Here is a 23,321-nt window from a genome sequence, read left to right as displayed (position 1 = left end):
ATGGGCATGATGAACCCCTCCATGATGGTGTCTAGATTGGATCTGGTGGTTTTGGACTCTGCGGCGGCTGAATTGATTTTCGTCGACTCCCCTAGGGTTTCTGAAATATTAGGATATTTATAGACCAAAGAGTCGGTTCAGGAGGCGCTAGAGGTGGGCACAACCCACCAGGGCGCGCCTGGGCCTCCAGGCGCGCCCTGGTGGGTTGTGCTCCCCTCGGAGCACCCCTCATACGCTTCTCTGGCCCACTGGATGTCTTATGGTCCAAAAAAATCCACAATTTTTTTGCTGCATTTGGACTCCATTTGGTATTGATTTCGTGCTATGGAAAAAACATGGAAAAACAACAACTGGCACTTGGCACTATGTCAATAGGTTAGTACCAAAACATGATATAAAATGACTGTAAAATGATTGTAAAACATCCAATCCAAGAATGATAATATAACAACACGGAACAATAAAAAAATATAGATACGTTGGAGACGTATCAGCATCCCCAAGCTTAATTCCTGCTCGTCCTCGAGTAGGTAAATGGTAAAAACAGAATTTTTGATGTGGAATGCTGCCTAACATGTCATCTCATATTCTTTTCTTTGTAGCATGGACATTTGGACTTTAATATTGTTCAAAGCAATAGTCTAGTTTTGACATGAGGACTTAAATACTCAAGCATATCAACAAGCAACCATGTCTTCCAAAATACCAATGCTAAAATAAGTTATCCCTAGCCCATCATGCTCAATCATTGATCCATTCATGAAACACACTCGCATATTAGCTACACCCAATGCTCAAGTACGATCATAGTGCCCCCTAGTTGGTGCTTTATAAGAGAATATGGAGACTCAAAATAAAAATAAAAATTGCATAAAGTAAAAGAAAGGCCCTTCGCAGAGGGAAGTAGGGATTTGTAGAGGTTCCAGAGCTCAAAGGAAAAATTGAAAGATAAAAACATTTTGAGAGGAATACTTTTTCCACCAATGAAAACGACTTAGAGCACCCAACACTTTCCATGCTAGATATATCATAGGCGGTTCCCAAACAGAAAATAAAGTTTATTCCTTTTTCAACCATACTTTCACTTTCCATGGCTAACCATATCCATGGGTGCCCTCCATACCAACAGTTTCCAAAGAATTTATTATTTGACAACATAAAGTAAATTCATTTTTCATTTCGGGATTGGGCATCCCTAATACCTTTGCCTTACTCTCATGCAATGACAAGTGAATAAACACTCATCGTGAGAATAACACATCTAGCATGGAAAATATTGGCCACCCCTCACCGCCTCGCAAGCGGTATGGGCACACAAAAGAGAAATTTATTTTGAAAATTAGAGATGGCACATATAAATTTGCTTAGAACGGCAAAAGAGTACCACATATAGGTAGGTATAGTGGACTCATGTGGCAAAACTGGTTTAAAGGATTTTGGATGCACAAGTAGTGATCATATTTAGTGCAAAATGAAGGCTAGCAAAAGATTGAGAAGCGAACAACCAAGAAACAAATAATCTCATAAGCGAGCATTGAGCATAAGTAACACCGAATAATGCACCACAAGTAGGATGTAATTTCATTGCATGACTATTGACTTTTGTGCTTGCATAGGGAATCACAAACCTTAACACCAATATTCTTACTAAAGCATAATTACTTATCAACATGACTCACATATCACATCATCATATGTCAAAACTATTACAAAGAGTCAAGTTTATTTTGTCCAATGATCTTCATGAAAGTTTTTATTATATCCTTCTTGGATATCTATCACTTTGGGACTAATTTCATAGTATTCTTTTGATAAGCTCAAACAAATATAAGTGAAGATCATGAGCATAATATTTCTTTCTATCAAATTAATTTAAGTGAAGCAAGAGAGAATTTCTTACAAAAATTACTAACTCTCAAATAAATCTAAGTGAAGAAGGAGAGCATTTCTTTTAAAAATACTAAAGTACACCGTGCTCAAAAAGATATAAGTGAAGTACTAGAGCAGTTCTAGCTCACAAAAATTGAAGTGAAGCATAGAGAGCAATTCTAACAAGTCATGGCATAATTTGAGGTCTCTCAAATAGGTGTGTCCAGCAAGGAATCGAGACTTAAAACAAAAGGCAAATCAAGAAAAGACTCATATCATACAAGACGCTCCAAGCAAAACTCATAGTATGTGATGAATAAAAATATAGCTTCCAGTAAAATACCGATGGTCGTTAGAAGAAAGAGGGGAAGCCACTCATGGCATCCCCAAGCTTAGTTGCTTGCTTCTCTTTGGATAATAGCTTGGGATGCCATGGGCATCCCCAAGCTTAGGCTCTTCTTACTCCTTATTCATTCATCCATCGTAACATCACCCAAAACTTGAAAACTTCAACCACACAAAACTCAACAAAACCTTCGTGAGATCCGTTAGTATAAGAAAGCAAATCACTACTATAAGTACTGTTAGAACTCATTCATATTTTATTCTTGCATTATATCTACTGTATTCCAACTTTTCTATGGCAAAAACTCTTCAAAGAAAACCATAGAATCATCAAAACAAGCACACAACGCAAAGAAAACGAATCTGTCAAAAACAGAACAGTCTGTAGAAATCTGGATATTTTGAATACTTCTTGAACTCCAAAAATCCTGAAAAATTAGGACGGCCTGAGAAATTTGTATATTAGTCTTTTGCAAAAATAATTGGTATTTTATTACGCTCCGGTAAAAACTGAAAATTATTTTTGTGAGCGCTAAAGTTTCTGTTTTTTAGCAAGATCAAGTCAACTATCACCCAAGAAGATCCTAAAGCCTTTACTTGGCACAAACACTAATTTAAACACAAAAAAGACAATCATAACAGTAGCATAATTGTTCTAATACTCAAGAACAGGAAGCAAAAAGTAAAAGTAAATTTTATTCATTGAGTTGCTGATGGAAATATGCCCTAGAGGCAATAATAAAGTTGTTATTAATATTTCCTTATATTATTATAAATGTTTATTATTCATGCTAGAATTGTATTAACCGGAAACTTAGTACATGTGTGAATGCATAGACAAACAGAGTGTCCCTAGTATGCCTCTACTTGACTAGCTCGTTAATCAAAGATGGTTAAGTTTCGTAGCCATGGAAATGTGTTGTCATTTGATGAATGGGATCACATCATTAGAGAATGATGTGATGGACTAGACCCATCTGTTAGCTTAGCACTATGATCGTTTAGTTTATTGCTATTGCTTTCTTCATGACTTATACATGTTCCTATGACTATGAGATTATGCAACTCCCGAATACCAAAGGAACACCTTGTGTGCTATCAAACGTCACAACGTAACTGAGTGATTATAAAGATGCTCTACAGGTGTCTCTGATGGTGTTTTGTTGAGTTGGCATAGATCGAGATTAGGATTTGTCACTCAGTGTATCGGAGAGGTATCTCTGGGCCCTCTCGGTAATGCACATCACTATGAGCCTTGCAAGCAATGTGACTAATGAGTTAGTCATGGGATGATGCATTACGGAATGAGTAAAGAGACTTGCCGGTGACGAGATTGAACTAGGTATGATGATACCGACGATCGAATCTCGGGCAAGTAACATACCGATGACAAAGGGAACAACCTATGTTGTTATGCGGTTTGACCAATAAAGATCTTTGTAGAATATGTAGGAGCCAATATGAGCATCTGGGTTCCGCTATTGGTTATTGACCGGAGATTAGTCTCGGTCATGTCTACATAGTTCTCGAACCCGTAGGGTCCGCACGCTTAACGTTCGATGACGATATGTATTATGAGTTATGTGATTTGATGTGCCGAAGGTTGTTTGGAGTCCCGGATGTGATCACAGACATGACGAGGAGTCCCGAAATGGTCGAGACATAAAGATTCATATATTGGAAGGCTACATTCGAACACCGGGATGGTTCGGGTCGTTTCGGAGTACCTCGGGTTACCGGAACCCCCTCCGGGAAGTTATTGGGCCTTATGGGCCTAGTGGTGGAAGAGAGGAGGCAGGCCAAGAGGTGGCGCCCCCTAGCCCAAACCGAATTGGACTAGGGCTAGGGGGTCGCCCCCCCTTTCATTCTCTTCTTCCTCTCCTTCCTTCTTCTCCTACTTGGACTAGGAAAGGGGCAAACCTGCTCCTACTAGGAGGAGGAATCCCCCTCTTGGGCGCGCCCCTTGAGACCGGCCCTCCTCCTCCTCCCCTCCTTTATATATGGGGGAGGGGGCACCCCATAGACACACAAGTTGATCCTTAGCCGTGTGCGGTGCCTCCCTCCACTGTTTTCCACCTCGATCATATTGTCGTAGTGCTTAGGCGCAGCCCTGCGTCGGTAACTTCATCATCACCGTAAACACGCCGTCGTGCTGACGCAACTCACCCTCGGCCTCATCTGGATCAAGAGTACAAGGGACGTCACCAAGCTGAACGTGTGCAGAATGCAGAGGTGTCGTGCATTCCGTACTTGATTGGTTGGATCGCGAAGACGTTCGACTACATCAACCGCGTTATTAAACGCTTCCGTTTTTGTTCTATGAGGGTACGTAGACACACTCTCCCCTCCCGTTGCTATGCATCTCCTAGATATATATTGCGTGATCGTAGGAATTTTTTTGAAATACTGCGTTCCCCAACAGTGGCACCCGAGCCAGGTCTATGCGTAGATGTTATATGCAAGAGTAGAACACAAAGAGTTGTGGGCGATAATAGTCATACTGCTTACTAGCATGTCATACTTTGATTCGGCGGTATTGTTGGATAAAGCGGACCAGACCGACATTACATGACCGCGTTCATGAGACTGGTTCTACCGACATGCTTCACACACAGGTGGCTAGTGGGTGTCTGTTTCTCCAACTTTAGTTGAATCGAGTGTGACTACGCGCGGTCCTTGTTGAAGGTTAAAGCAGCACACTTGATGAAAAATCGTTGTGGTTTTGATGCGTAGGTAAGAATGGTTGTTGCTAGAAGCCCGTAGCAGCCATGTAAAACTTGCGACAACAAAGTAGAGGACGTCTAACTTGTTTTTGCAGGGTTTGCTGTGATGTGATATGGTCAAGACATGATTATATAAATTGTTGTATGAGATGATCATGTTGTGTGTCAAAGTTATCGGCAACTGGCAGGAGCCATATGGTTGTCGGTTTATTGTATGAAATGCAATCTCCATGTAATGGCTTTACTTTATCACTATGCGGTAGCAATAGTCGTGGAAGCAATAGTTGGCGAGACGACAACGATGCTATGATGGAGATCAAGGTGTCAAGCCGGTGACGATAGTGATCATGACGGTGCTTTGGAGATGGAGATCGAAGGCGCAAGATGATGCTGGCCATATCATATCACTTATATTGATTGCATGTGATGTCTATCTTTTATGCATCTTGTTTTGCTTAGTACGACGATAGCATTATAAGATGATCTCTCAATAAATTTCAAGGTATAAGTGTTCTCCTTGAGTATGCACCGTTGCTACAGTTCGTCGTGCCGAGACACCACGTGATGATCGGGTGTGATAAGCTCTACGTTCACATACAACGGGTGCAAGCCAGTTTTGCACACGCAGAATACCTGGGTTAAACTTGACGAGCCTAGCATATGCAGATATGGCCTCGGACCACTGAGACCGAAAGGTCGAGCATGAATCATATAGTAGATATGATCAACATAGTGATGTTCACCATTGAAAACTACTCCATCTCACGTGATGATCGGACATGGTTTAGTTGATATGGATCACGTGATCACTTAGATGATTAGAGGGATGTCTACCTAAGTAGGAGTTCTTAAGTAATATGATTAATTGAACTTTAATTTATCATGAACTTAGTCCTGATAGTATTTGCATATCTATGTTGTAGATCAATTGCTTGCGTATAGCTTCCCCGTTTTATTTATGATATGTTCCTAGAGAAAACTAAGTTGAAAGTTGATAGTAGCAATGATGCGGACTAGATCCATGATATGAGGATTATCCTCATTACTGCACAGAAGAATTATGTCCTTGATGCACCACTAGGTGACATAACTATTGCAGGAGGAAATGCAGACATTATGAATGTTTGGCAAGCTCAGTATGATGACTACTTGATAGTTTAGTGCACTGTGACACCCAGATATTTAAGGTCGTCCGTTTTCATGATTTGAACGTTCCTGGCCGTCAAATTTAGTGTGTAGAGCGTTCTGTCCTGCAACCTGGCCCATCTGTCCTGTGGGCTGCTGCTCCAGATGCTGAAACGAAGGCCTCTTGTGCACTGGGCTCGTTGGCTAGCCCATTCTACCGTGTGGGCTCGATCCATCGAAGGAGCGACGCGGGCGGTCTTCCTCCATCCCATCTCGAGCCTCCCGAGGGATTGCGGCGCAAGTGGGGATCAATCTCAGGAGAGGCTTGCCATTGATCCGGTGCTGGATGGATCGACTTGAGGTGAGGCATCCAGCCTCGATCCGGCGCGACGCGCAGGAGGATCCGGCGATCGACAGGATCCCGCCCGTAGCAGATGGGCGACATTTCCTCTTTGCCATCGCTGTTACTCCTTGCCGCACCCACTCGTGGCCGTGGTGGCCAGGGTTCGCCTCCGCCTCCGACCTTGGCGCGGCCCCTCCTCCCGCTTGCCTCCCCTCCCCCGGCAACGAGGAGGAGCACCCGGTGCCCCCGCCCCCAAGCTCGCCGACAGCGACATCCTCCGGCCCAAGTTTGCTGCTACTGCTCCTCCTCTCCTCTGTCCTCGTCTTCCCCAAGCATTAAGGTAATCTCACCTCTCATCAGCTGTCCTCTGCAATGTGCATTCCTAATTCCTCTGATAATTTGGATGGTATCTCACCAACATGTTGATTTGAGTAAAGAAATAAGGAATAGTTTGAATACTTTAATGTCGGATTATTATACAAGTTTGAAATTTGTTTCAATCACTCAAAGGTTCTTTGCTTATTGTAAATTAAATCTGCTAGCTGGTTATATCATGTACCTTGTGCATCCTGAATACAATCTCACCAAGTATATTATTTGATATCTTTTGTTTTTTCACTGAATGTCAGTAACATAGAACTAATTCAACAGGTCGCTTGGTGAACAGAGAGGGGCTTCAAGGGGAAGATACAGACAAGTTCAAATCTTGGGAGCTCAAGGTTTGTTCATCTAACACATCCCTGCTACAGTGCAGTTCTCTACCATTAGATGGCAATTGATTCTCTTCTTGTGGTTTGCCAATTGGAGAACAGTAGGTTGCCATAAAAGAACAGAGTTTCGATTTTAATCTACGCATGTACTTTTGCCAACTATTGTCATGACCATACCTTACCACATTTTGTTGATGCATTTATCTATTATCTAGGTATTTGAAAAGACTTTCATGTTCAAGTGGGCTTCTTTAGATCTGTTGATGGCAGTTAGATTTCTATTTGCTACATGACAAAGCATGATATATATGTTATCTTCCTGTTGGCTGTGCATAATCAAGTGTAAGTAATCCTTATTTATTTACTATTAAACATCATTGTAACTATATCTAATATCTACAAGCCTAAAAGATCACTATTTGGGTAGTTCAGTGGTTGAAAATAGTACTATGTCCTAGAAGGATTTTTTATAGTTAAGTACATTTTTTAAACACGAGCATAGGCAGATTACAATTTAAATTGTGAAACTAAATTTGGAATAAGTATGAACTAAGCACGGTGCTATATACGCAAGGGTTTCTTAATGCTCTATCATGCTTTTTTGCACAGTTTTTCTATAATGGACGTGATGCTCCATCAGCTTCCACATACGGCACTTGGAAAAGTTGTTAATGGTTGAAAAATGATTTGAACAATTATTGAGACATAACTGAGATGCAAAAGCATACTGATGGTTAGTATTTACTTGGTACCAGCCATTTGCAGTAATGTCAGTACTTATGTAACAAATACTTCTATCGTTGTCGTTGCAGATCGAATAACCACACATTCCATTCTCGGCAGCTCCTGAGAGAAGACGAATTCACTGTTTCAGAAGGAAGGGAGCCCCTTAGTTTTACCTACATTCTTAAACACCCAAATAATATTTTATTATGATGTTTTTTAAACAGCCAAAAGCATGAGAGAACATCGAATTCTTGATTGCTAACAAAGGAGCACAATACAAGTTGATGGAGAGAAATACTATTTTATTTTGATGTTTTTTAAAGTGCGCAACTAATAATGTATCGAAGTGGTACACCTAGAAGATAAATCTCAATATGCGGCGATGTTCGTAGATATTAAAAAGGAAATTTTGCTAGCTACACGAAATTCTTCTCATTGAATATATTAATTTATTATGATGTTTAGTTGCTACAATTTTGTGCTGGTTCTTCCATCTTGGAAGGCAAATTGTCCAATTGTATGCTGATAGCCTAACTAAGGTCATTGGCTCTCCATGTTGTTTGGCACAAATGATTGTGAAACGTCACATTGGTCGTGAAAAGTTGAACTGGTGATCTCAAGAGAGAGATTCAATGTAGCTGAATTACAACTTTTTCTGTTGCCTATTAGTCTCATCTCCTACAGGAAAGGGTGAATTGCCAGTGCGTATACTCATAAACCGTATCCTATGTATGCCTACTTCGTGTTTTTGATAACTACCAAATCATAAAGAATACTATTTTATGCTCTATTACTATAGTCTATATAGACTACCCCTTTATAGGGCTGAATTATCCAAAGTTATGGCTATACATTGACCACTGTTATCCTATGTATGCGTTGCACTTTCAATGAGGCAGCTTCTTACAATATTAGGGGAAATCATCTATGATGCTGCCTTGATAATGATCAATTACCAAAAGGAATATCGAGCAATGTCTCAAACTCCAGATCCAATGCCCTCATGTGTAAGACCTAAAGTTGAACCAAATTCAAGCTAAGACCCAAGTTTAACAAACTCAGTCCTCTCCCACCATTGCATTACTTGAATCTTTTACGGTCGTCCAATATACAAATGTAACTGCAATGTTTTTCTGCCACTATGTTTTATGACTATATATTTATAGAAATTCTATCATTCCATTGAAAAATAGACGAGCACGGCAACGCGTGCCATCGATGATCTAGTTTAAGCTACAGTGAACCTCTGCTAATGATACCACGTCACTCCGATTGCTGTTGCTAATCTAGCGTTAGTTTGAAACTGATTCGGATTCAAATTCAAAATCAAGCAAACAATAAATTTTTCAAATATTAAAACAAAAATGTTATGGAGGTGTAAAATAATTCATAAGTAATATTGATGAAGAAACCAAGTTTTTATAAAATAGTTAAATGCACTAAGATAAATAAAGTAGTGGCTTAATCAATTAATTGTTGCCTTTTATAATTAGTAAAATGTTAGGATATTTTATTTGGGTGCCATAATTACAGGTGGTAGTAGTATTTTTAGCTATATTGATCTAGGAGCTATTTTTGTATTTTTAAAAGTTAAAGGTAAATTGAAACTATAGAGAAAAGTAAATAAACAGAAAAGAAAATGTAAAAGAAATAAACACCCTCCCAACCGGGCCTCGACCCAGCGGGCCACCAGGTCGGCCCATCTCCCGTTCTATAACCCTTACCCCCACCGAAACCTAACCCTAATCCGCACACGATCCCCACTCCCCCACTCTCTCTCGATCCCGTCTGGGTCGGGGCCCCAGCGCCCGATCCCACCCACATCGTCGCCCCCCGTCGCCCCTCGCCGCCGTTCGCCGGATCACCCACCACCTCGTCGGACCGCCTCCCTACTGGACCGCTCCGTCCTCGACCTCCTCCTCGCCGGATTTGCGTCGCCGACCCGTCGCCCGACCCCGACTCCTCCCCGAGCCCGCCTCGCTCAACTACAGGGCTTTGTGAGCCTCTCCCCTTCTCCTCTTTGCCTCCCTCACCTTCTCGCTAGTTCGCCGTGGCCGCGCCGTGCTCGCGGGCACTGCCGCCCCGCTTGTGTCCCGCCATGCCGCTTCGCCTCGGTGCCTACTCGCGCGCCGTGCTGCTGTCGACCGCGCCTCTTAGCCTATCCGGCTCCGCACGCGCGCCTCCCTGCCCTCCACCGCCGTCGGACGTCGCTCCCCGCCCGCCTCCGGCGTCCGCTGCCACGGCACCCACTCTCCCTCCTCCCTCGCGTGCCCCCGCCGTTCCGCTGCGCCCATCGCCGCCTGTGCGTGCCGCCGCCGCGCCTCGCCCATCCACCTGGCCATGCTCGCCCGCGCCGCTCGAGCTTCCTGCGCACGCGCTCGCCGCAGCTGCTGACGCTGCCGCCGCCCCTGCTAGTACTGCGCGCGCCCGTCGGAACCCCCGCCGTGCCTCAACCACTGCTCCGCTCGCTCGCCGCCACTCCTTCGCCTCCCCGTGCGGCCTTGCCGCCCGCTGCCCGGTGCCGTGGTGCCCGCGACCAGCCGGCCGAGCGAAGGCACGCGCTGGCCCTGGCCGCCGGCGCTTGTGCCCGCGCGCCCCCGTGTCTAGGCGCCCGTGCACCCACACCCGGTAGCCCACCCGTTTACCCCCTGTGCCGTTGACAACAGGCCCCCACCCCCAGAACAAAAAAAGGAGAATTAAAAAAGAATTTAAAACAAATAAATAAATAAATTTATTTATTTATTTATTAATTAGTGAATTAATTAAGTTAATTAATTCTATTAACTAAACTACTCCCTCCATCACAGTTTAAAGGGCGTACCTCACATCTCTCTCGGCCCAAAATTGCTAGCGATTGGCAGGAAGAACTGATGTGCTAGAGCTGCGGTAGTTAAGGATATGCGCCTAATTAATCACCAAACAAACACATAGTAACCTCCCCATCCAGCAAATGAAGGAAATCATCGCATGCATTGGTGGAGTAATTTCAATTCACACCATGCATGCGCACCAAGAAGGCAAGCAGAAGGAGCTAATTCCTTCCAAAACGATGTAGTTAATAGGCTAATTAATGACATGCGCCTTATTTCTCTCTAATTGTGAAAAATTCTGGTTTTGAAGATACGCCCTTTAAACTGTGATGGAGGGAGTAATTGAATCTAATTAACCTAATATTTTAGTTAAGCTAATTAACTCTGATTAATTAAACTCTGTCAATGACAGCGGGACCTAGCTGTTAGTTTGACTCGTCAATGGTTAGAGTTGACCGTTGACGTCATGATGATGTTATAAATGCTTTTCGATTAAATTAATTCTGTTAATTCTAGAAAATTGATTAAATCTTTTAAAATTAATATAAAATAAACTATAGCGCGAATGGAAAAACTTTGTACATGAAAGTTGCTCAAAACAGCGAGAGGAATCCGAATACGCAGCCCGTTCATCCGCCACATGTCCCTAGCATAGTGAACATGCAACTTTCCCCCTCCGGCCCGCCTGTCCGAAAACACGAAACACCGGCATACTTTCCCGGATGTTTCCCCCCTTCGCCGGTATCACCTCCTACTACATTAGGGCACACCTGACACCGTTACTTGTCATGTCATGCATCATCATGCTTATGTATGCATTATATTTATTGTTTCTTCCCCTTCTTCTCTTGTTAGACACCGAGACCGATGCCGCTGCTACCGAGTACGACTACGGTGTTGACGATCCCTCCTTACCAGAGCAACCAGGCAAGCCCCCCTTGATCACCAGATATTGCCTATTCTTTTCTCTACTGCTTGCATTAGAGTAGTGTAGCATGTTACTACTTTCCGTTAATCCTATCCTTATGCATAGCATGTCCTTGTTACTTCTGTTGTTACCTTTACCTGCAATCCTAAATGCTTAGTATAGGATGCTAGTTTATCATCAGTGGCCTTACACTCTTGTCCTGTCTGCCATGCTATACTACTGGGCCGTGATCACTTCAGGCGGTGATCACGGGTACATATGTTATATACTTTTACATACTTATGTTACTATTCGGAGATGGGGGCTGAAGGGGCTGGTGGTTCCATCCAGGTAGTGATGGGCCTGGGTTCCCGACAGCCCCCTGATGGTTACTTCATGGTGGAGCGACAGGGCAGGTTGAGACCACCTAGGAGAGAGGTGGGCTTGGCCCTGGTCGGCGTCCGCAGTTAATTCAATTAACACGCTTAACGAGATCTGGATATTTGATCTGAGTCTGGCCACCGGCGTATATGCACTAATCAACTACGCGGGAACAATTATGGGCACTCAACGTCGTGGTATCAGCCGAAGCCTTCTTGACGTCAGTGATTGAGCGGCATGCGCCAGATTGGACTGGAACGCCTGCTCTTGTATTAGGGAGGCTAGGTCTGCTTCGAGCCGCCCACACAACGTGCAGGTGTGCAATAGGCGATGGGCCCAGACCCCTGCGCCATAGGATTTAGACCGGCGTGCTGACCTCTCTGTTGTGCCTAAGTGGGGCTGCGATGTGTTGATCTTTCGAGGCCGGGCATGACCCAGGAAAGTGTGTCCGGACAAAGAGGATCGAGCGTGTTGGGAAATGTGGTGCACCCTTGCAGGGAAGTTTATCTATTCGAATAGCTGTGTCCCTCGGTAAAAGGATGACCCAAAGTTGTACCTCGACCTTATGACAACTAGAACCAGATACTTAATAAAACACACATTTTCAAGTGCCAGATACACCCGGTGATCGCTCTCTCATGGGGCGATGAGGGGAGGATCGTCGGGTAGGATTATGCTATACGGTGATACTTGGTTAACTTACCATCTACTCTCTTCTACTGCTTCAAGATGGAGGTTGCCAGAAGCGTAGTCTTTGATATGACTAGTTGTCCCCCTCTTATTCTGGCATTCTGCGGTTCAGTCCACATATACTACCCATTTCAGTGATACCAATGCATATGTAGTGTAGTTCCTTGCTTGCGAGTACTTTGGATGAGTACTCACGGTTGCTTTGCTCGCTCTTTTTCCCCTTTCTATATCCAGTTGTTGCGACCAGACGTTGGAGTCCAGGAGCCAGACACCATCGTCGACGACGACTCCTACTACACTGGAGGTTCCTACTACTACATGCAGGCCGCTGACGACGATCAGGAGTAGTTTAGGAGGATCCCAGGCAGGAGGCATGCGCCTCTTTCGATCTGTATACCAGTTTGTGCTAGCCTTCTTAAGGCAAACTTGTTTAACTTATGTCTGTACTCATATATTGTTGCTTCCCCTGACTCTTGTGTCTTCGAGCATTTGTATTCGAGCCTTCGAGGCCCCTGGCTTGTAATATAAAGCTTGTATTATTTTAATTTGTGTCTAGAGTTGTGTTGTGATATCATCCCGTGAGTCCTTGATCTTGATCGTTCACATTTGCGTGTATGATTATTGTATGGTCAAATCGAGGGCGTCACATGCACCATGCTTTACGGCTTAGAACCGGGACTTCAAAAAAGTTTTGAATGCCATGGAGCATATAAGACGTTTCAAGAGCTGAAATTGGTATTTCAGACTCATACCCAAGTCGAGAGGTATGAGACCTCTAACAAGTACTTTGCCTACAAGATGGAGGAGAATAGCTCAACCAGTGAGCATATGCTCAGAATGTTTGAGTACTACAATCGCTTGGATTAAGTGGGAGTTAATCTTCCAGATAAGATAGAGATTTATAGAGTTCTCTAGTCACTATCACCAAGTTACTGAAACTTCGTGATGAACTATAATATGCAAGGGATGACGAAAACGATTCCTAGGCTCTCCGCGATGCTAAAATCGGCGAAGGTAGAAATCAAGAAAGAGCATCAAGTGTTGATGGTTTACAAGACCACTAGTTTTAAGAAAAAGGGCAAAGGAAAAGAAAGGGAACTTCAAGAAAGAATGGCAAGCAATTTGCCACTCCCGTGAAGAAACCCAAAGCTAGACCTAAGCCTGAAACTGAGTGCTTCTACTTCAAAGGGAATGGTCACTGGAAGCGGAACTACCCCAAATACTGTGAGGACAAGAAGGATGGAAAAGTGAAAGGTATATTTGATATACATGTTATTGATGTGTACTTTACTAGTGTTCATAGTAACCCCAGGGTATTTGATACCGGTTCAGTTGCTAAGATTAGTAACTTGAAACAGGAGTTACAACATAAACAGAGACTAGTTAAGGACGAGGTGACGATGTGTGTTGGAAGTTATTCCAAGGTTGATAAGATCACCATCGCCGGTATACCCTTTACCTACGGGATTAGTGTTGAACCTAAAATAAATGTTATTTGGTGTTTGCGTTGAGCATGAATATGATTGGATCATGTTCATTGCAATACGGTTATTCATTTAAGTCAAAGAATAATTGTTGTTCTATTTACATGAATAAAACCTTCTATGGTCATACACTCAATGTAAATTATTAACTGAATCTCGATAACAGTGATACACATAATATTGATGCCAAAAGATGCAAAGTTAATAATGATAGTGCAACTTATTTGTGGCACTGCCGTTTAGGTCATATTGGTGTAAAGCGCATGAAGAAACTCCATGTTGATGGGCTTTTGGAATCACTTGATTATGAATCACTTGATGCTTGTGAACCATGCCTCATAGGCAAGATGACTAAAGACTCCATTCTCTGGAACAATGGAGCGAGCCACTGACTTATTGGAAATAATACATACCGATGTATGCGGTCCGATGAGTGTTGAGGCTCGTGGCAGGTGTCGTTATTTTCTGACCTTCACAGATGATTTGAGCAGATATGAGTATGTCTACTTAATGAAACACAAGTCTGGAACGTTTGAAAAGTTCAAAGAATTTCAGAGTGAAGTGGAGAATCATCGTAACAATAAAATAAAGTTTCTATGATCTGAACATGGAGACGAAATATTTGAGTTACGAGTTTGGCCTTCATTTGAAACAATGCCGAATAGTTTCGCAACTCACGCCACCTGGAACACCACAACATAATGGTGTGTCCAAACATCGTAACCGTACTTTATTAGATATGGTGCGATCTATGATGTCTCTTACTGATTTACCATTATCATTTTGGGGGTTATGCATTAGAGACAGTTGCATTCACGTTAAATAGGGCACCATATAAATCCGTTGAGACGACACCGTATGAACTATGGTTTGGCAAGAAACCAAAGTTGTTGTTTCTTAAAGTTTGGGGTTGCGATGCTTATGTGAAAAAGTTTCAGCCTGATAAGCTCAAACCCAAATCGGAGAAGTGCGTCTTCATAGGATACCCGAAGAAACTATTGGGTACACCTTCTATCACAGATCCGAAGGCAAGATCTTTGTTGCTAAGAGTGGATCCTTTCTAGAGAAGGAGTTTCTCTCAAAAGAAGTGAGTGGCAGGAAAGTAGAACTTGATGAGGTAATTGTATCTTCTCTCGAATTGGAAAGTAGTTCATCACAGAAATCAGTTCCAATGATGCCTACACCAATTAGTGAGGAAGTTCATGATGATGATCATGAAACTTCGGATCAAGTTACTACTGAACCTTGTAGGTCAACCAGAGTACGTTCCGCACCAGACTGGTACGGTAGTCCTATTTTGGAAGTCATGCTACTAGACCATGATGAACCTACAAACTATGAGGAAGCGATGATGACCCCAGATTCCACGAAATGGCTTAAGGCCATGAAATCTGAGATGGGATCCATGTATGAGAACAAAGTATGGACTTTGATTGACTTGCCCGATGATCCGTGAGCCATTCGGTATAAATGGATCTTCAAGAGGAAGACGGACACTGGTAGTAGTGTTACTATCTACAAAGCTCGAATTGTCGCGAAAGGTTTTGGGCAAGTTCAAGGTGTTCACTACGATGGGATTTTGCCACTCATATCGATGCTTAAAAGTCTGTCCAAATCATGTTAGCAGTTGCCGCATTTTATGAAAACTGGCAAATGGATGTCAAAACTACATTCCTTAATGGATTTATTAAAGAAGAGTTGTATATGATACAAGCAGAAGGTTTTGTCAATCCTAAAGGTGCACCCCTACCTAGCGCGCCAAATGTCGGCTTTTAGGTTCCGGCAGACCCTTGAGGTTCGAACACTGGGGTGCGCGTGGAGATTTCGCCTTCTACCTACCTGCACCCCTCCGCCTCGCTAAGATCTAAGCTATGGAAAGAACAGCACAAGAGACACAGGGTTTATACTGGTTCGGGCCACCGTTGTGGTGTAATACCCTACTCAAGTGTGTGGTGTGGTGGATTGCCTCTTGGGCTGATGATGATGAGCAATACAAGGAAGAACAGCCTCGCGAGGGTCTGTTCTTGGCTGGGGGGATGAACTGCTAGGAGTTCAGTCGCCCTTCTCTCTCTCTCTCTCTCTCTCTCTCTCTCTCTCTCTCTCTCTCTTCTCGATTCTCTTTCCGATTTCGATCCAATCTCCGATCTCTCATCCCTCCTCTACCCTGTGGGTGGCTAGTCCTATTTATAGGCAAAGGCCCTGGGCCTCTTCCCAAATATTGAGCGGGAAGGGCGCCAACAATTGGCCATTTTGAAGGGGAACATCTGGTACACTTATCCTGACTAAAGTTGGTCCTCGCCTGCCAAAGGCTCTGGTGGTGACGCTGGCTTGGGCTCCACAATGACTTCCTCCCTGCCGTTGGACTGGTCTTGGTCTCGTTGCACCGAAAAGGGTGCCTTTGCTTGATGCTCTCGCCTGCGCTTGCTCCTTTGCACCAAAGAGGAAAGGAGGACACTGCGCGGCTGGCGCCCGACTGGCGCCTTTGGTTGTCATGGCTTGCGTCACGGGCACCTCGTGAGGTACCCCGCCTTGATCTCTCCGCCTCCTCGCGAGCCAGCCTGATGAGGCCATGCCTGAGGAAGCTCCGTGTCGTCCACCCCGCGAGGCTTGGCCCCTCGCGAGGGTCTTGGGTCTGTGTTGATGAAGATGGGCCGCGCTGGGCCCCCTTTTGAGTCACGCCGCGGGCCGCATGCTGCAAGTCTAGGGACCCCCGTTCCCAGAACGCCGACAGTAGCCCCCGGGCCCAAGGCGCGTCCGGACTTGGCTGTGCAGGGAGGCGAAAGGGCAAGAGCGAAGCGCCGCGGGCCCTAACAGCCTGCGGCCTTGGGCGCCGCGTGGCGGTTGACTGGATGTGGGCACCTCAGCAACCGCGCGAGTTGATAAGGGAGCGGCATCTGCCTAGGCTTTGCTTTTTGCTTTCTCCAGTTGCTGCTCAGATCCCCTTTCTTGCGCCTCTCCTTCCTCCCGGTCCTTGCTCCGTCTTGCTGCGATGGCTCCGATCCGCCGGTTCTCAGCGGTAGAGAAGGGAAAGGCTCCCCGAGAGGAACCAGACCCGCTCCCGCCGAAGAAACGGCTCGCCCTCCGCGGCCGGGACGAGGGGGCCCATCAGGTGGTGTCGAGGCCCTGGTGCGAGCGGCCACCGCCGGGGTTCCCGCTTCCCTTGTACGCCCACATCGAGGGCTCTGAAGGAGTCGATGCCGATCGCCACGGGCGGCGCCGCCATCGGTGCCGACGGGTCACGAAGGTGTGGGTCGTCCCCCCTGGGGTCCACACCGAGGGCTCCTCCCGAGAGTTCGTGCTCCACGCCGCCATGCCTCCTCAGTCTTGGATTCGCCTTCCTCCCTTCTTCGCCTCCATCATCCCGCAGCGAGAACTCCTGAAGCTTTGGCTGCAGCACCCTCGCGACCGAGGCAGAGGTCGCGGTCGTTGCCCCAGGCGAGGTCTTCATGACTCGAGGCTGGAGCGAAATCGCCCGGGTTTGCAGGACAAGAGGCGCCCTCGCGATCCACTTGGAGTACGACGGCGCTTCGGTGATGTTCTTCAAGGTCTTCAATGCTAACGGGCGCCGGCTGGAGTGCTGCCCCAGGAGAGGTGGTCGGGACCCTGCTACAGCGAGGACTGGGCCCGCCGACTGCTCCCTTGGCGGCTCCTCAGGCGGCGGAGGTGGCGGAGGTTCCAGCGACTCCGGCGAGCTCTTCGCGACTCCGGAGACGAGCGACGACAGCTACGAGCCCCCGAGCCGGCCGCTCCTGGAGCAGGGCGGGCTCGTCAGGCCGTCGCCGACTCTGATCTGGATGGGGTTGGCGCCGGTGCTTGACGGCCCACTGTTGATGATGGCGTCTTTTGCAGGGGCGCGTGTAGTTAGCGTCCTTTTAGGATCTGTTCCCTGCGAGGAATCAAAGACGCGTCCCGTGGGGGCTTGTAAGGTGCCTGTGATCCTGTTTTGTTAATATAACCCTTGTCGTAGAATTGTGCGAGTTGCTCATTCCGTCTTAGCTCAGTTCTCCCTTTCGAACCTCACGAGGGCTTGGTGCTCTGCGCCGACAGGTCCTAGTCCCAAGGCGGCTTCAGCCATCACTGGTATGCCAGGTCGCGATGCCGTGGTCAAGGCCAGGAGGTGAGCGACCCGGGGTCCGGTAAGAGCCCCTGAGTCGCGATTCTTAGGAGGTCCCCTTTGGCGCTCAAGCAGCCGTCGTTCGGTGAGAAAGGAGAGCGGCGTCGCTAACACGGGATTGCATTAGGTGCGGGGATGGTGCCACGGTAGCTGGTGCTTCCGGGTGGTGACTTATCTCGAGAATCAGGGGCCGCACTCTGGTGTGTCGCCGGGTCCGTGCATCCGCAGGCATGAGGTTGCTCGGCGAGGTCCTCGCGTGTCCCTCCCCTCTCGCCTTTGCTGCCTTTTCTGCTCTACGTCCTCGGGTCCCGGCCCTCGAGCGAGTCCCAGCCGTCGCTGGTATGCCAGGTCGCGATGCTGTGGACAAGGCCAGAGGGTGAGGGGTGGAGAGCCAGTAGGAGCCCTGAGTCACGATGCTCAGGCACCCCCCTTTAACATGCAAGCGGTTCACGCGGATGAGAGTGAAGGAGACACCGCAAGGGCCTCGCCTGACGCAGCTCCTTTAGGAGATCCTGTAGACCCATCATAGAAAGAACGAGGGGTTGCCATGACAATTGACAGTTAGCCGTTGGTTGCTTCCGAGGGGCGATGAGGCACTGAAGGCTTGACGAGGTGGCGCCATGCGGGGCTGCCGCGGCCAGAGCTCAGCCATTCAGGTTTTTCGGCGTTGCAGGGACGGACCCATGCGCAAGCGTCGTGCCATTTGGGAGCAGCTCCGTCAGTTGGCGTCAGTTGAGCGGGCAACTAGGTCAAACACATTAGCCGCGAAGGAGTGGATTCATTCAAATAGATGCTGGGAAGGCGGACATCACTGGGTCAGGCCCGAGCGACTTGGGGATGGTGCAGCCCGAGGGGCGCCCCCAACAAGGTAAGCTAACAACATAAAATGAAAGGGATACATGCCGCAGGGACGGACACACGCGGCCTGGGAATAATGCAGCCCTGGGGGGCGCCCCCAGCTGGAAATGAAACTTGAAAGATGTCACCTGATGATGTTGAGGACGAAGGAGTGTTGGCGTAGCAGACTCGGTGGGCTGCGGAAGCCGATCCTCACGAGCCCCCAGGCCCAGGGGCCTCGGGAGGCTCCGGAGGCGCTGGTGGCTCCTCGCGGACCGTCTCCATCTCCGCCAGGGCTGCGGAACGCCTGGCCTCTTGAGCCTCCATGATGCCCCTCATGAGGCGCTGGTACGTGGAAGCCGCGTTCGGCAAGCCGTAAGGCATGCGAACGTAGCTGTGGGGTGGACCTTCGCAGCGCCCCACTCGCGAGGGCCAGAGGCGCTCCAGAGAGGCGACTCGATTGAGCCCTGGTATGTCGATGCAGACGCGCAGCCCACCATCCTCACCTGGATGGGGAGCCACAGCTGGTAGGCGGCGGCCGCCTCTCATGACTCTTGACTCCTGTAGCTCCTGAATGGCCTTGCTGACGAACTCCTGAGGGTCTGGCCCTCCTTGCCTTACTCCTTCTTGAGGGAAACATGCTTCGAAACACGCCTCCATGTGGTGCCCAAGCGCCTCCCTCGTGACCTTAGCCAGGTCGGTGGCCCTCCAGGGGAGAGCCCCCGAGCCCTACCTGAGGAGGGCGCTGGGCGCGCTTTCCTATGCGGTGGAAGGAGGTTCCCCCTGGGCAGGCACGGGCCCTGAGGGGCCTGCCTCCTGAGGGGCCGGGCCGGACGATGTCTTCTTCTTCTTGGGGGCGGTCTCGGGAAGCCTCCTGCTTCCGTGATCCGGGTCTTCCAGCGATGCGGCCTGAAAGGCTCGTTCTAGGGAACACACCGCGTCCTTCTCTTCACAGGGCACCGTGATGACTCCGCCACTTCCTGGCATCTTGAGGACGTTGTAGCCGTGGTGAGTTACGACCATGAACTTGGCCAGCACTGGGTACCCAAGGATGGCGTTGTACGGCAGGCGAATGTGAGCGACGTCGAAGTCGATGAGCTCGGTGCGGTAGTTGTCGCGTGCCCCGAAGGTGACGGGGAGGCGGACCTGCCCAATCGGGACCGTGGAGCCGTCGGTGACTCCGGAGAAAGGCTTGGTTGGCTGAAGCTGGTTGTAGGGCACTTGGAGATTGTTGAATGTTTCCACGGACAGGACGTTGAGCCCTGCCCCGCCATCGATGAGGGTCCTGGTGACCACCACGTTGCTGATGATTGGGGAACAAAGCATCGGGAGGACTCCGGCTGTGGCCGCACACTTGAGCTGATTTGCTGAGCTGAACATGATGGCGCACGCCGACCACCTGAGAGAGCGCGTGGCTTCGAGCTTGGGGAGGACTGCATTCACTTCGCGGGCGAACTGCTTGAAGATGCGTTGAGAGGCTGGGGCTTGAGCCCCGCCCAGGATGCAGGCGATCGCGCGTGGCTCCTAGAAGCCCCCCAGCCCCCTCGTCCTGATGGCGGTCCTCGTTTCTCCTTGGCTGCGGCGGCAGCGGAGGGAGGCCTGCGTTGCCTGGAGGGCGATCCTCGCGAGGCTGATCCCTCCAGTCTCCCTCGCGAGGCGGGTCTTGCCAGCGATCCTCGCGAGGTCGATCGCGCCACCCTTGGCACGGGCAGCGGTCTTCCTAGTGTCCTGCGTTCCTTCCTCCTCCTCGACCGTAGCCCCGGTCACCGCGGTCGGGGCGACGGCCGATCCTTCCTTCTCGCACGACTCGGAGCTCTTGACATTCGTTGGTGTTGTGGGTGTGGAGGTCGTGGTACACACAGTACCGACTGCCCTTGGAAGATTCGGGCTGATCTCTGCCCCGCTTGGTGTCTGGTTCTGCCGCGAGCACGGCAGCCCCCTTGCGCTTCACATCCTTGGCCTTGGGCTTGTTCTCTTCTGGGTCCGCGGCAGGCAGCTCGAGGAGGGAGAGACGCACTTCTTCAGCCCTGGCGCACTTGGTTGCCAAGTTGAACAACTCCAAGGAAGTGCACAGGTCTTCATGCATCGCCAGCTCCTCCTTCGTCTTGATGTCGCGCACGCCGTCGGAGAAGGCTGAGATGATGGCCTCCTCGATCACCTTGGGAATCTTGAGGCGTGCGTTGTTGAAGCGCTGGATGTACTTCTGCAGGGTCTCTCCAGGTTGTTGCTTGATGCGGCGCATGTCGCTCACGGCGGGTGGCCGGTCGCGAGTACCTTGGAAGTTGGCGATGAAGCGGGTGCGTATCTCGTCCCAGGAGGAGATCGTGCCTGGAGCCAGGTTCAGGAGCCAGGTGCGGGCCCCGTCCTTGAGCGCCATGGGAAACCAGTTCGTCATGACCTTCTCGTCTCCGTTGGCAGCTTCGATGCCCAGCTCATAGAGCTGGAGGAACTCCGCAGGGTCGGCCGTGCCGTTGTAACGAGGAGGCAGGTCTGGCTTGAACTTGCCGGGCCACGTGACGCTGCGTAGCTCGGTGGTGAAGGCACGGCAGCCTGCTGTGGCCACGGGAGGCCTTGGGTGATGGAGAGCTTGGTCTTGCATGTCCCCACGCGCTGCAGCTGGGAGCAGTGCGGGGTCTTGATGTGCGGGAGCAGGAACATGGTCGCGACGTGCTGGAGCAGGGAGCGCCCGGGCAGCTTCTTGCGGGCGAGGGACTTCTTGGCAGCTCTGCTCTTGCCGCGGTGGCACCTGACGGAGCGGGTTCCGCCCAGGGGCCACGCGCCTTGGAGCCATCGCGCCTTCTTGAGGAGGAGGCGGTTGGGGTGCCCCCGGAGCTTCGTCGCCCGCGCGGGGCGGGGTGCGGTGCAGCGGAACGGACGGCGCAGGAGAGCCCCATGCGGCGCGGATGAGCTCGGCGACGCGGTCGAGCCATTCTTCGTAGACGTCGTCGACGGGACGGTAGCGCAGGAGCTCGTTTGCTGCGATGAGCGTAGCTCGAGCCTCCATGGGTGCGCGGAGCGCGCGGGACGAAGAACCAGCTGGGGTGAGCAAGGGAGTAGCGGTGCGGCCGTCTCCACGCGCATGGGTCCGTCCCTGCAACGCCGAAAAACCTGAATGGCTGAGCTCTGGCCGCGGCAGCCCCGCATGGCGCCACCTCGTCAAGCCTTCAGTGCCTCATTGCCCCTCGGAAGCAACCAACGGCTGACTGTCAATTGTCATGGCAACCCCTCGTTCTTTCTATGATGGGTCTACAGGATCTCCTAAAGGAGCTGCGTCAGGCGAGGCCCTTGCGGTTTCTCCTTCACTCTCATCCGCGCGAACCGCTTGCATGTTAAAGGGGGGTGCCTGAGCATCGCGACTCAGGGCTCCTACTGGCTCTCCAGCCCTCACCCTCTGGCCTTGTCCACGGCATCGCGACCTGGCATACCAGCGACGGCTGGGACTCGCTCGAGGGCCGGGAGCCGAGGACGTAGAGCAGAAAAGGCAGCAAAGGCGAGAGGGGAGGGACACGCGAGGACCTCGCCGAGCAACCTCACGCCTGCGGATGCACGGACCCGGCGACACACCAGAGTGCGGCCCCTGATTCTCGAGATAAGTCACCACCCGGAAGCACCAGCTACCGTGGCACCATCCCCGCACCTAATGCAATCCCGTGTTAGCGACGCCGCTCTCCTTTCTCACCGAACGACGGCTGCTTGAGCGCCAAAGGGGACCTCCTAAGAATCGCGACTCAGAGGCTCTTACCGGACCCCGGGTCGCTCACCTCCTGGCCTTGACCACGGCATCGCGACCTGGCATACCAGTGATGGCTGAAGCCGCCTTGGGACTAGGACCTGTCGGCGCAGAGCACCAAGCCCTCGTGAGGTTCGAAAGGGAGAACTGAGCTAAGACGGAATGAGCAACTCGCACAATTCTACGACAAGGGTTATATTAACAAAACAGGATCACAGGCACCTTACAAGCCCCCACGGGACGCGTCTTTGATTCCTCGCAGGGAACAGATCCTAAAAGGACGCTAACTACACGCGCCCCTGCAAAAGACGCCATCATCAACAGTGGGCCGTCAAGCACCGGCGCCAACCCCATCCAGATCAGAGTCGGCGACGGCCTGACGAGCCCGCCCTGCTCCAGGAGCGGCGCTGGCTCGGGGGCTCGTAGCTGTCGTCGCTCGTCTCCGGAGTCGCGAAGAGCTCGCCGGAGTCGCTGGAACCTCCGCCACCTCCGCCGCCTGAGGAGCCGCCAAGGGAGCAGTCGGCGGG

General features: G+C 49.3%; 1 long non-coding RNA gene across 1 annotated transcript; it reads left to right on the top strand.

The window, feature by feature from the left end:
• Positions 1-9,591: 9,591 nt before the first annotated feature.
• On the top strand, positions 9,592-13,203 carry LOC147964664 (uncharacterized). The gene is made up of 3 exons (XR_015607842.1): positions 9,592-9,838; positions 11,507-11,578; positions 12,864-13,203. It is a non-coding gene; the product is annotated as an uncharacterized LOC147964664 (long non-coding RNA).
• The last annotated feature ends 10,118 nt before the right edge of the window (positions 13,204-23,321 follow it).

This window comes from Triticum urartu, chromosome 6A, assembly GCF_056163025.1.
Source record: "Triticum urartu cultivar PI428250 chromosome 6A, HENAU_Tu73, whole genome shotgun sequence".
Taxonomy (NCBI): domain Eukaryota; kingdom Viridiplantae; phylum Streptophyta; class Magnoliopsida; order Poales; family Poaceae; genus Triticum; species Triticum urartu.
This window is presented reverse-complemented; position numbering and strand designations above follow the sequence as displayed.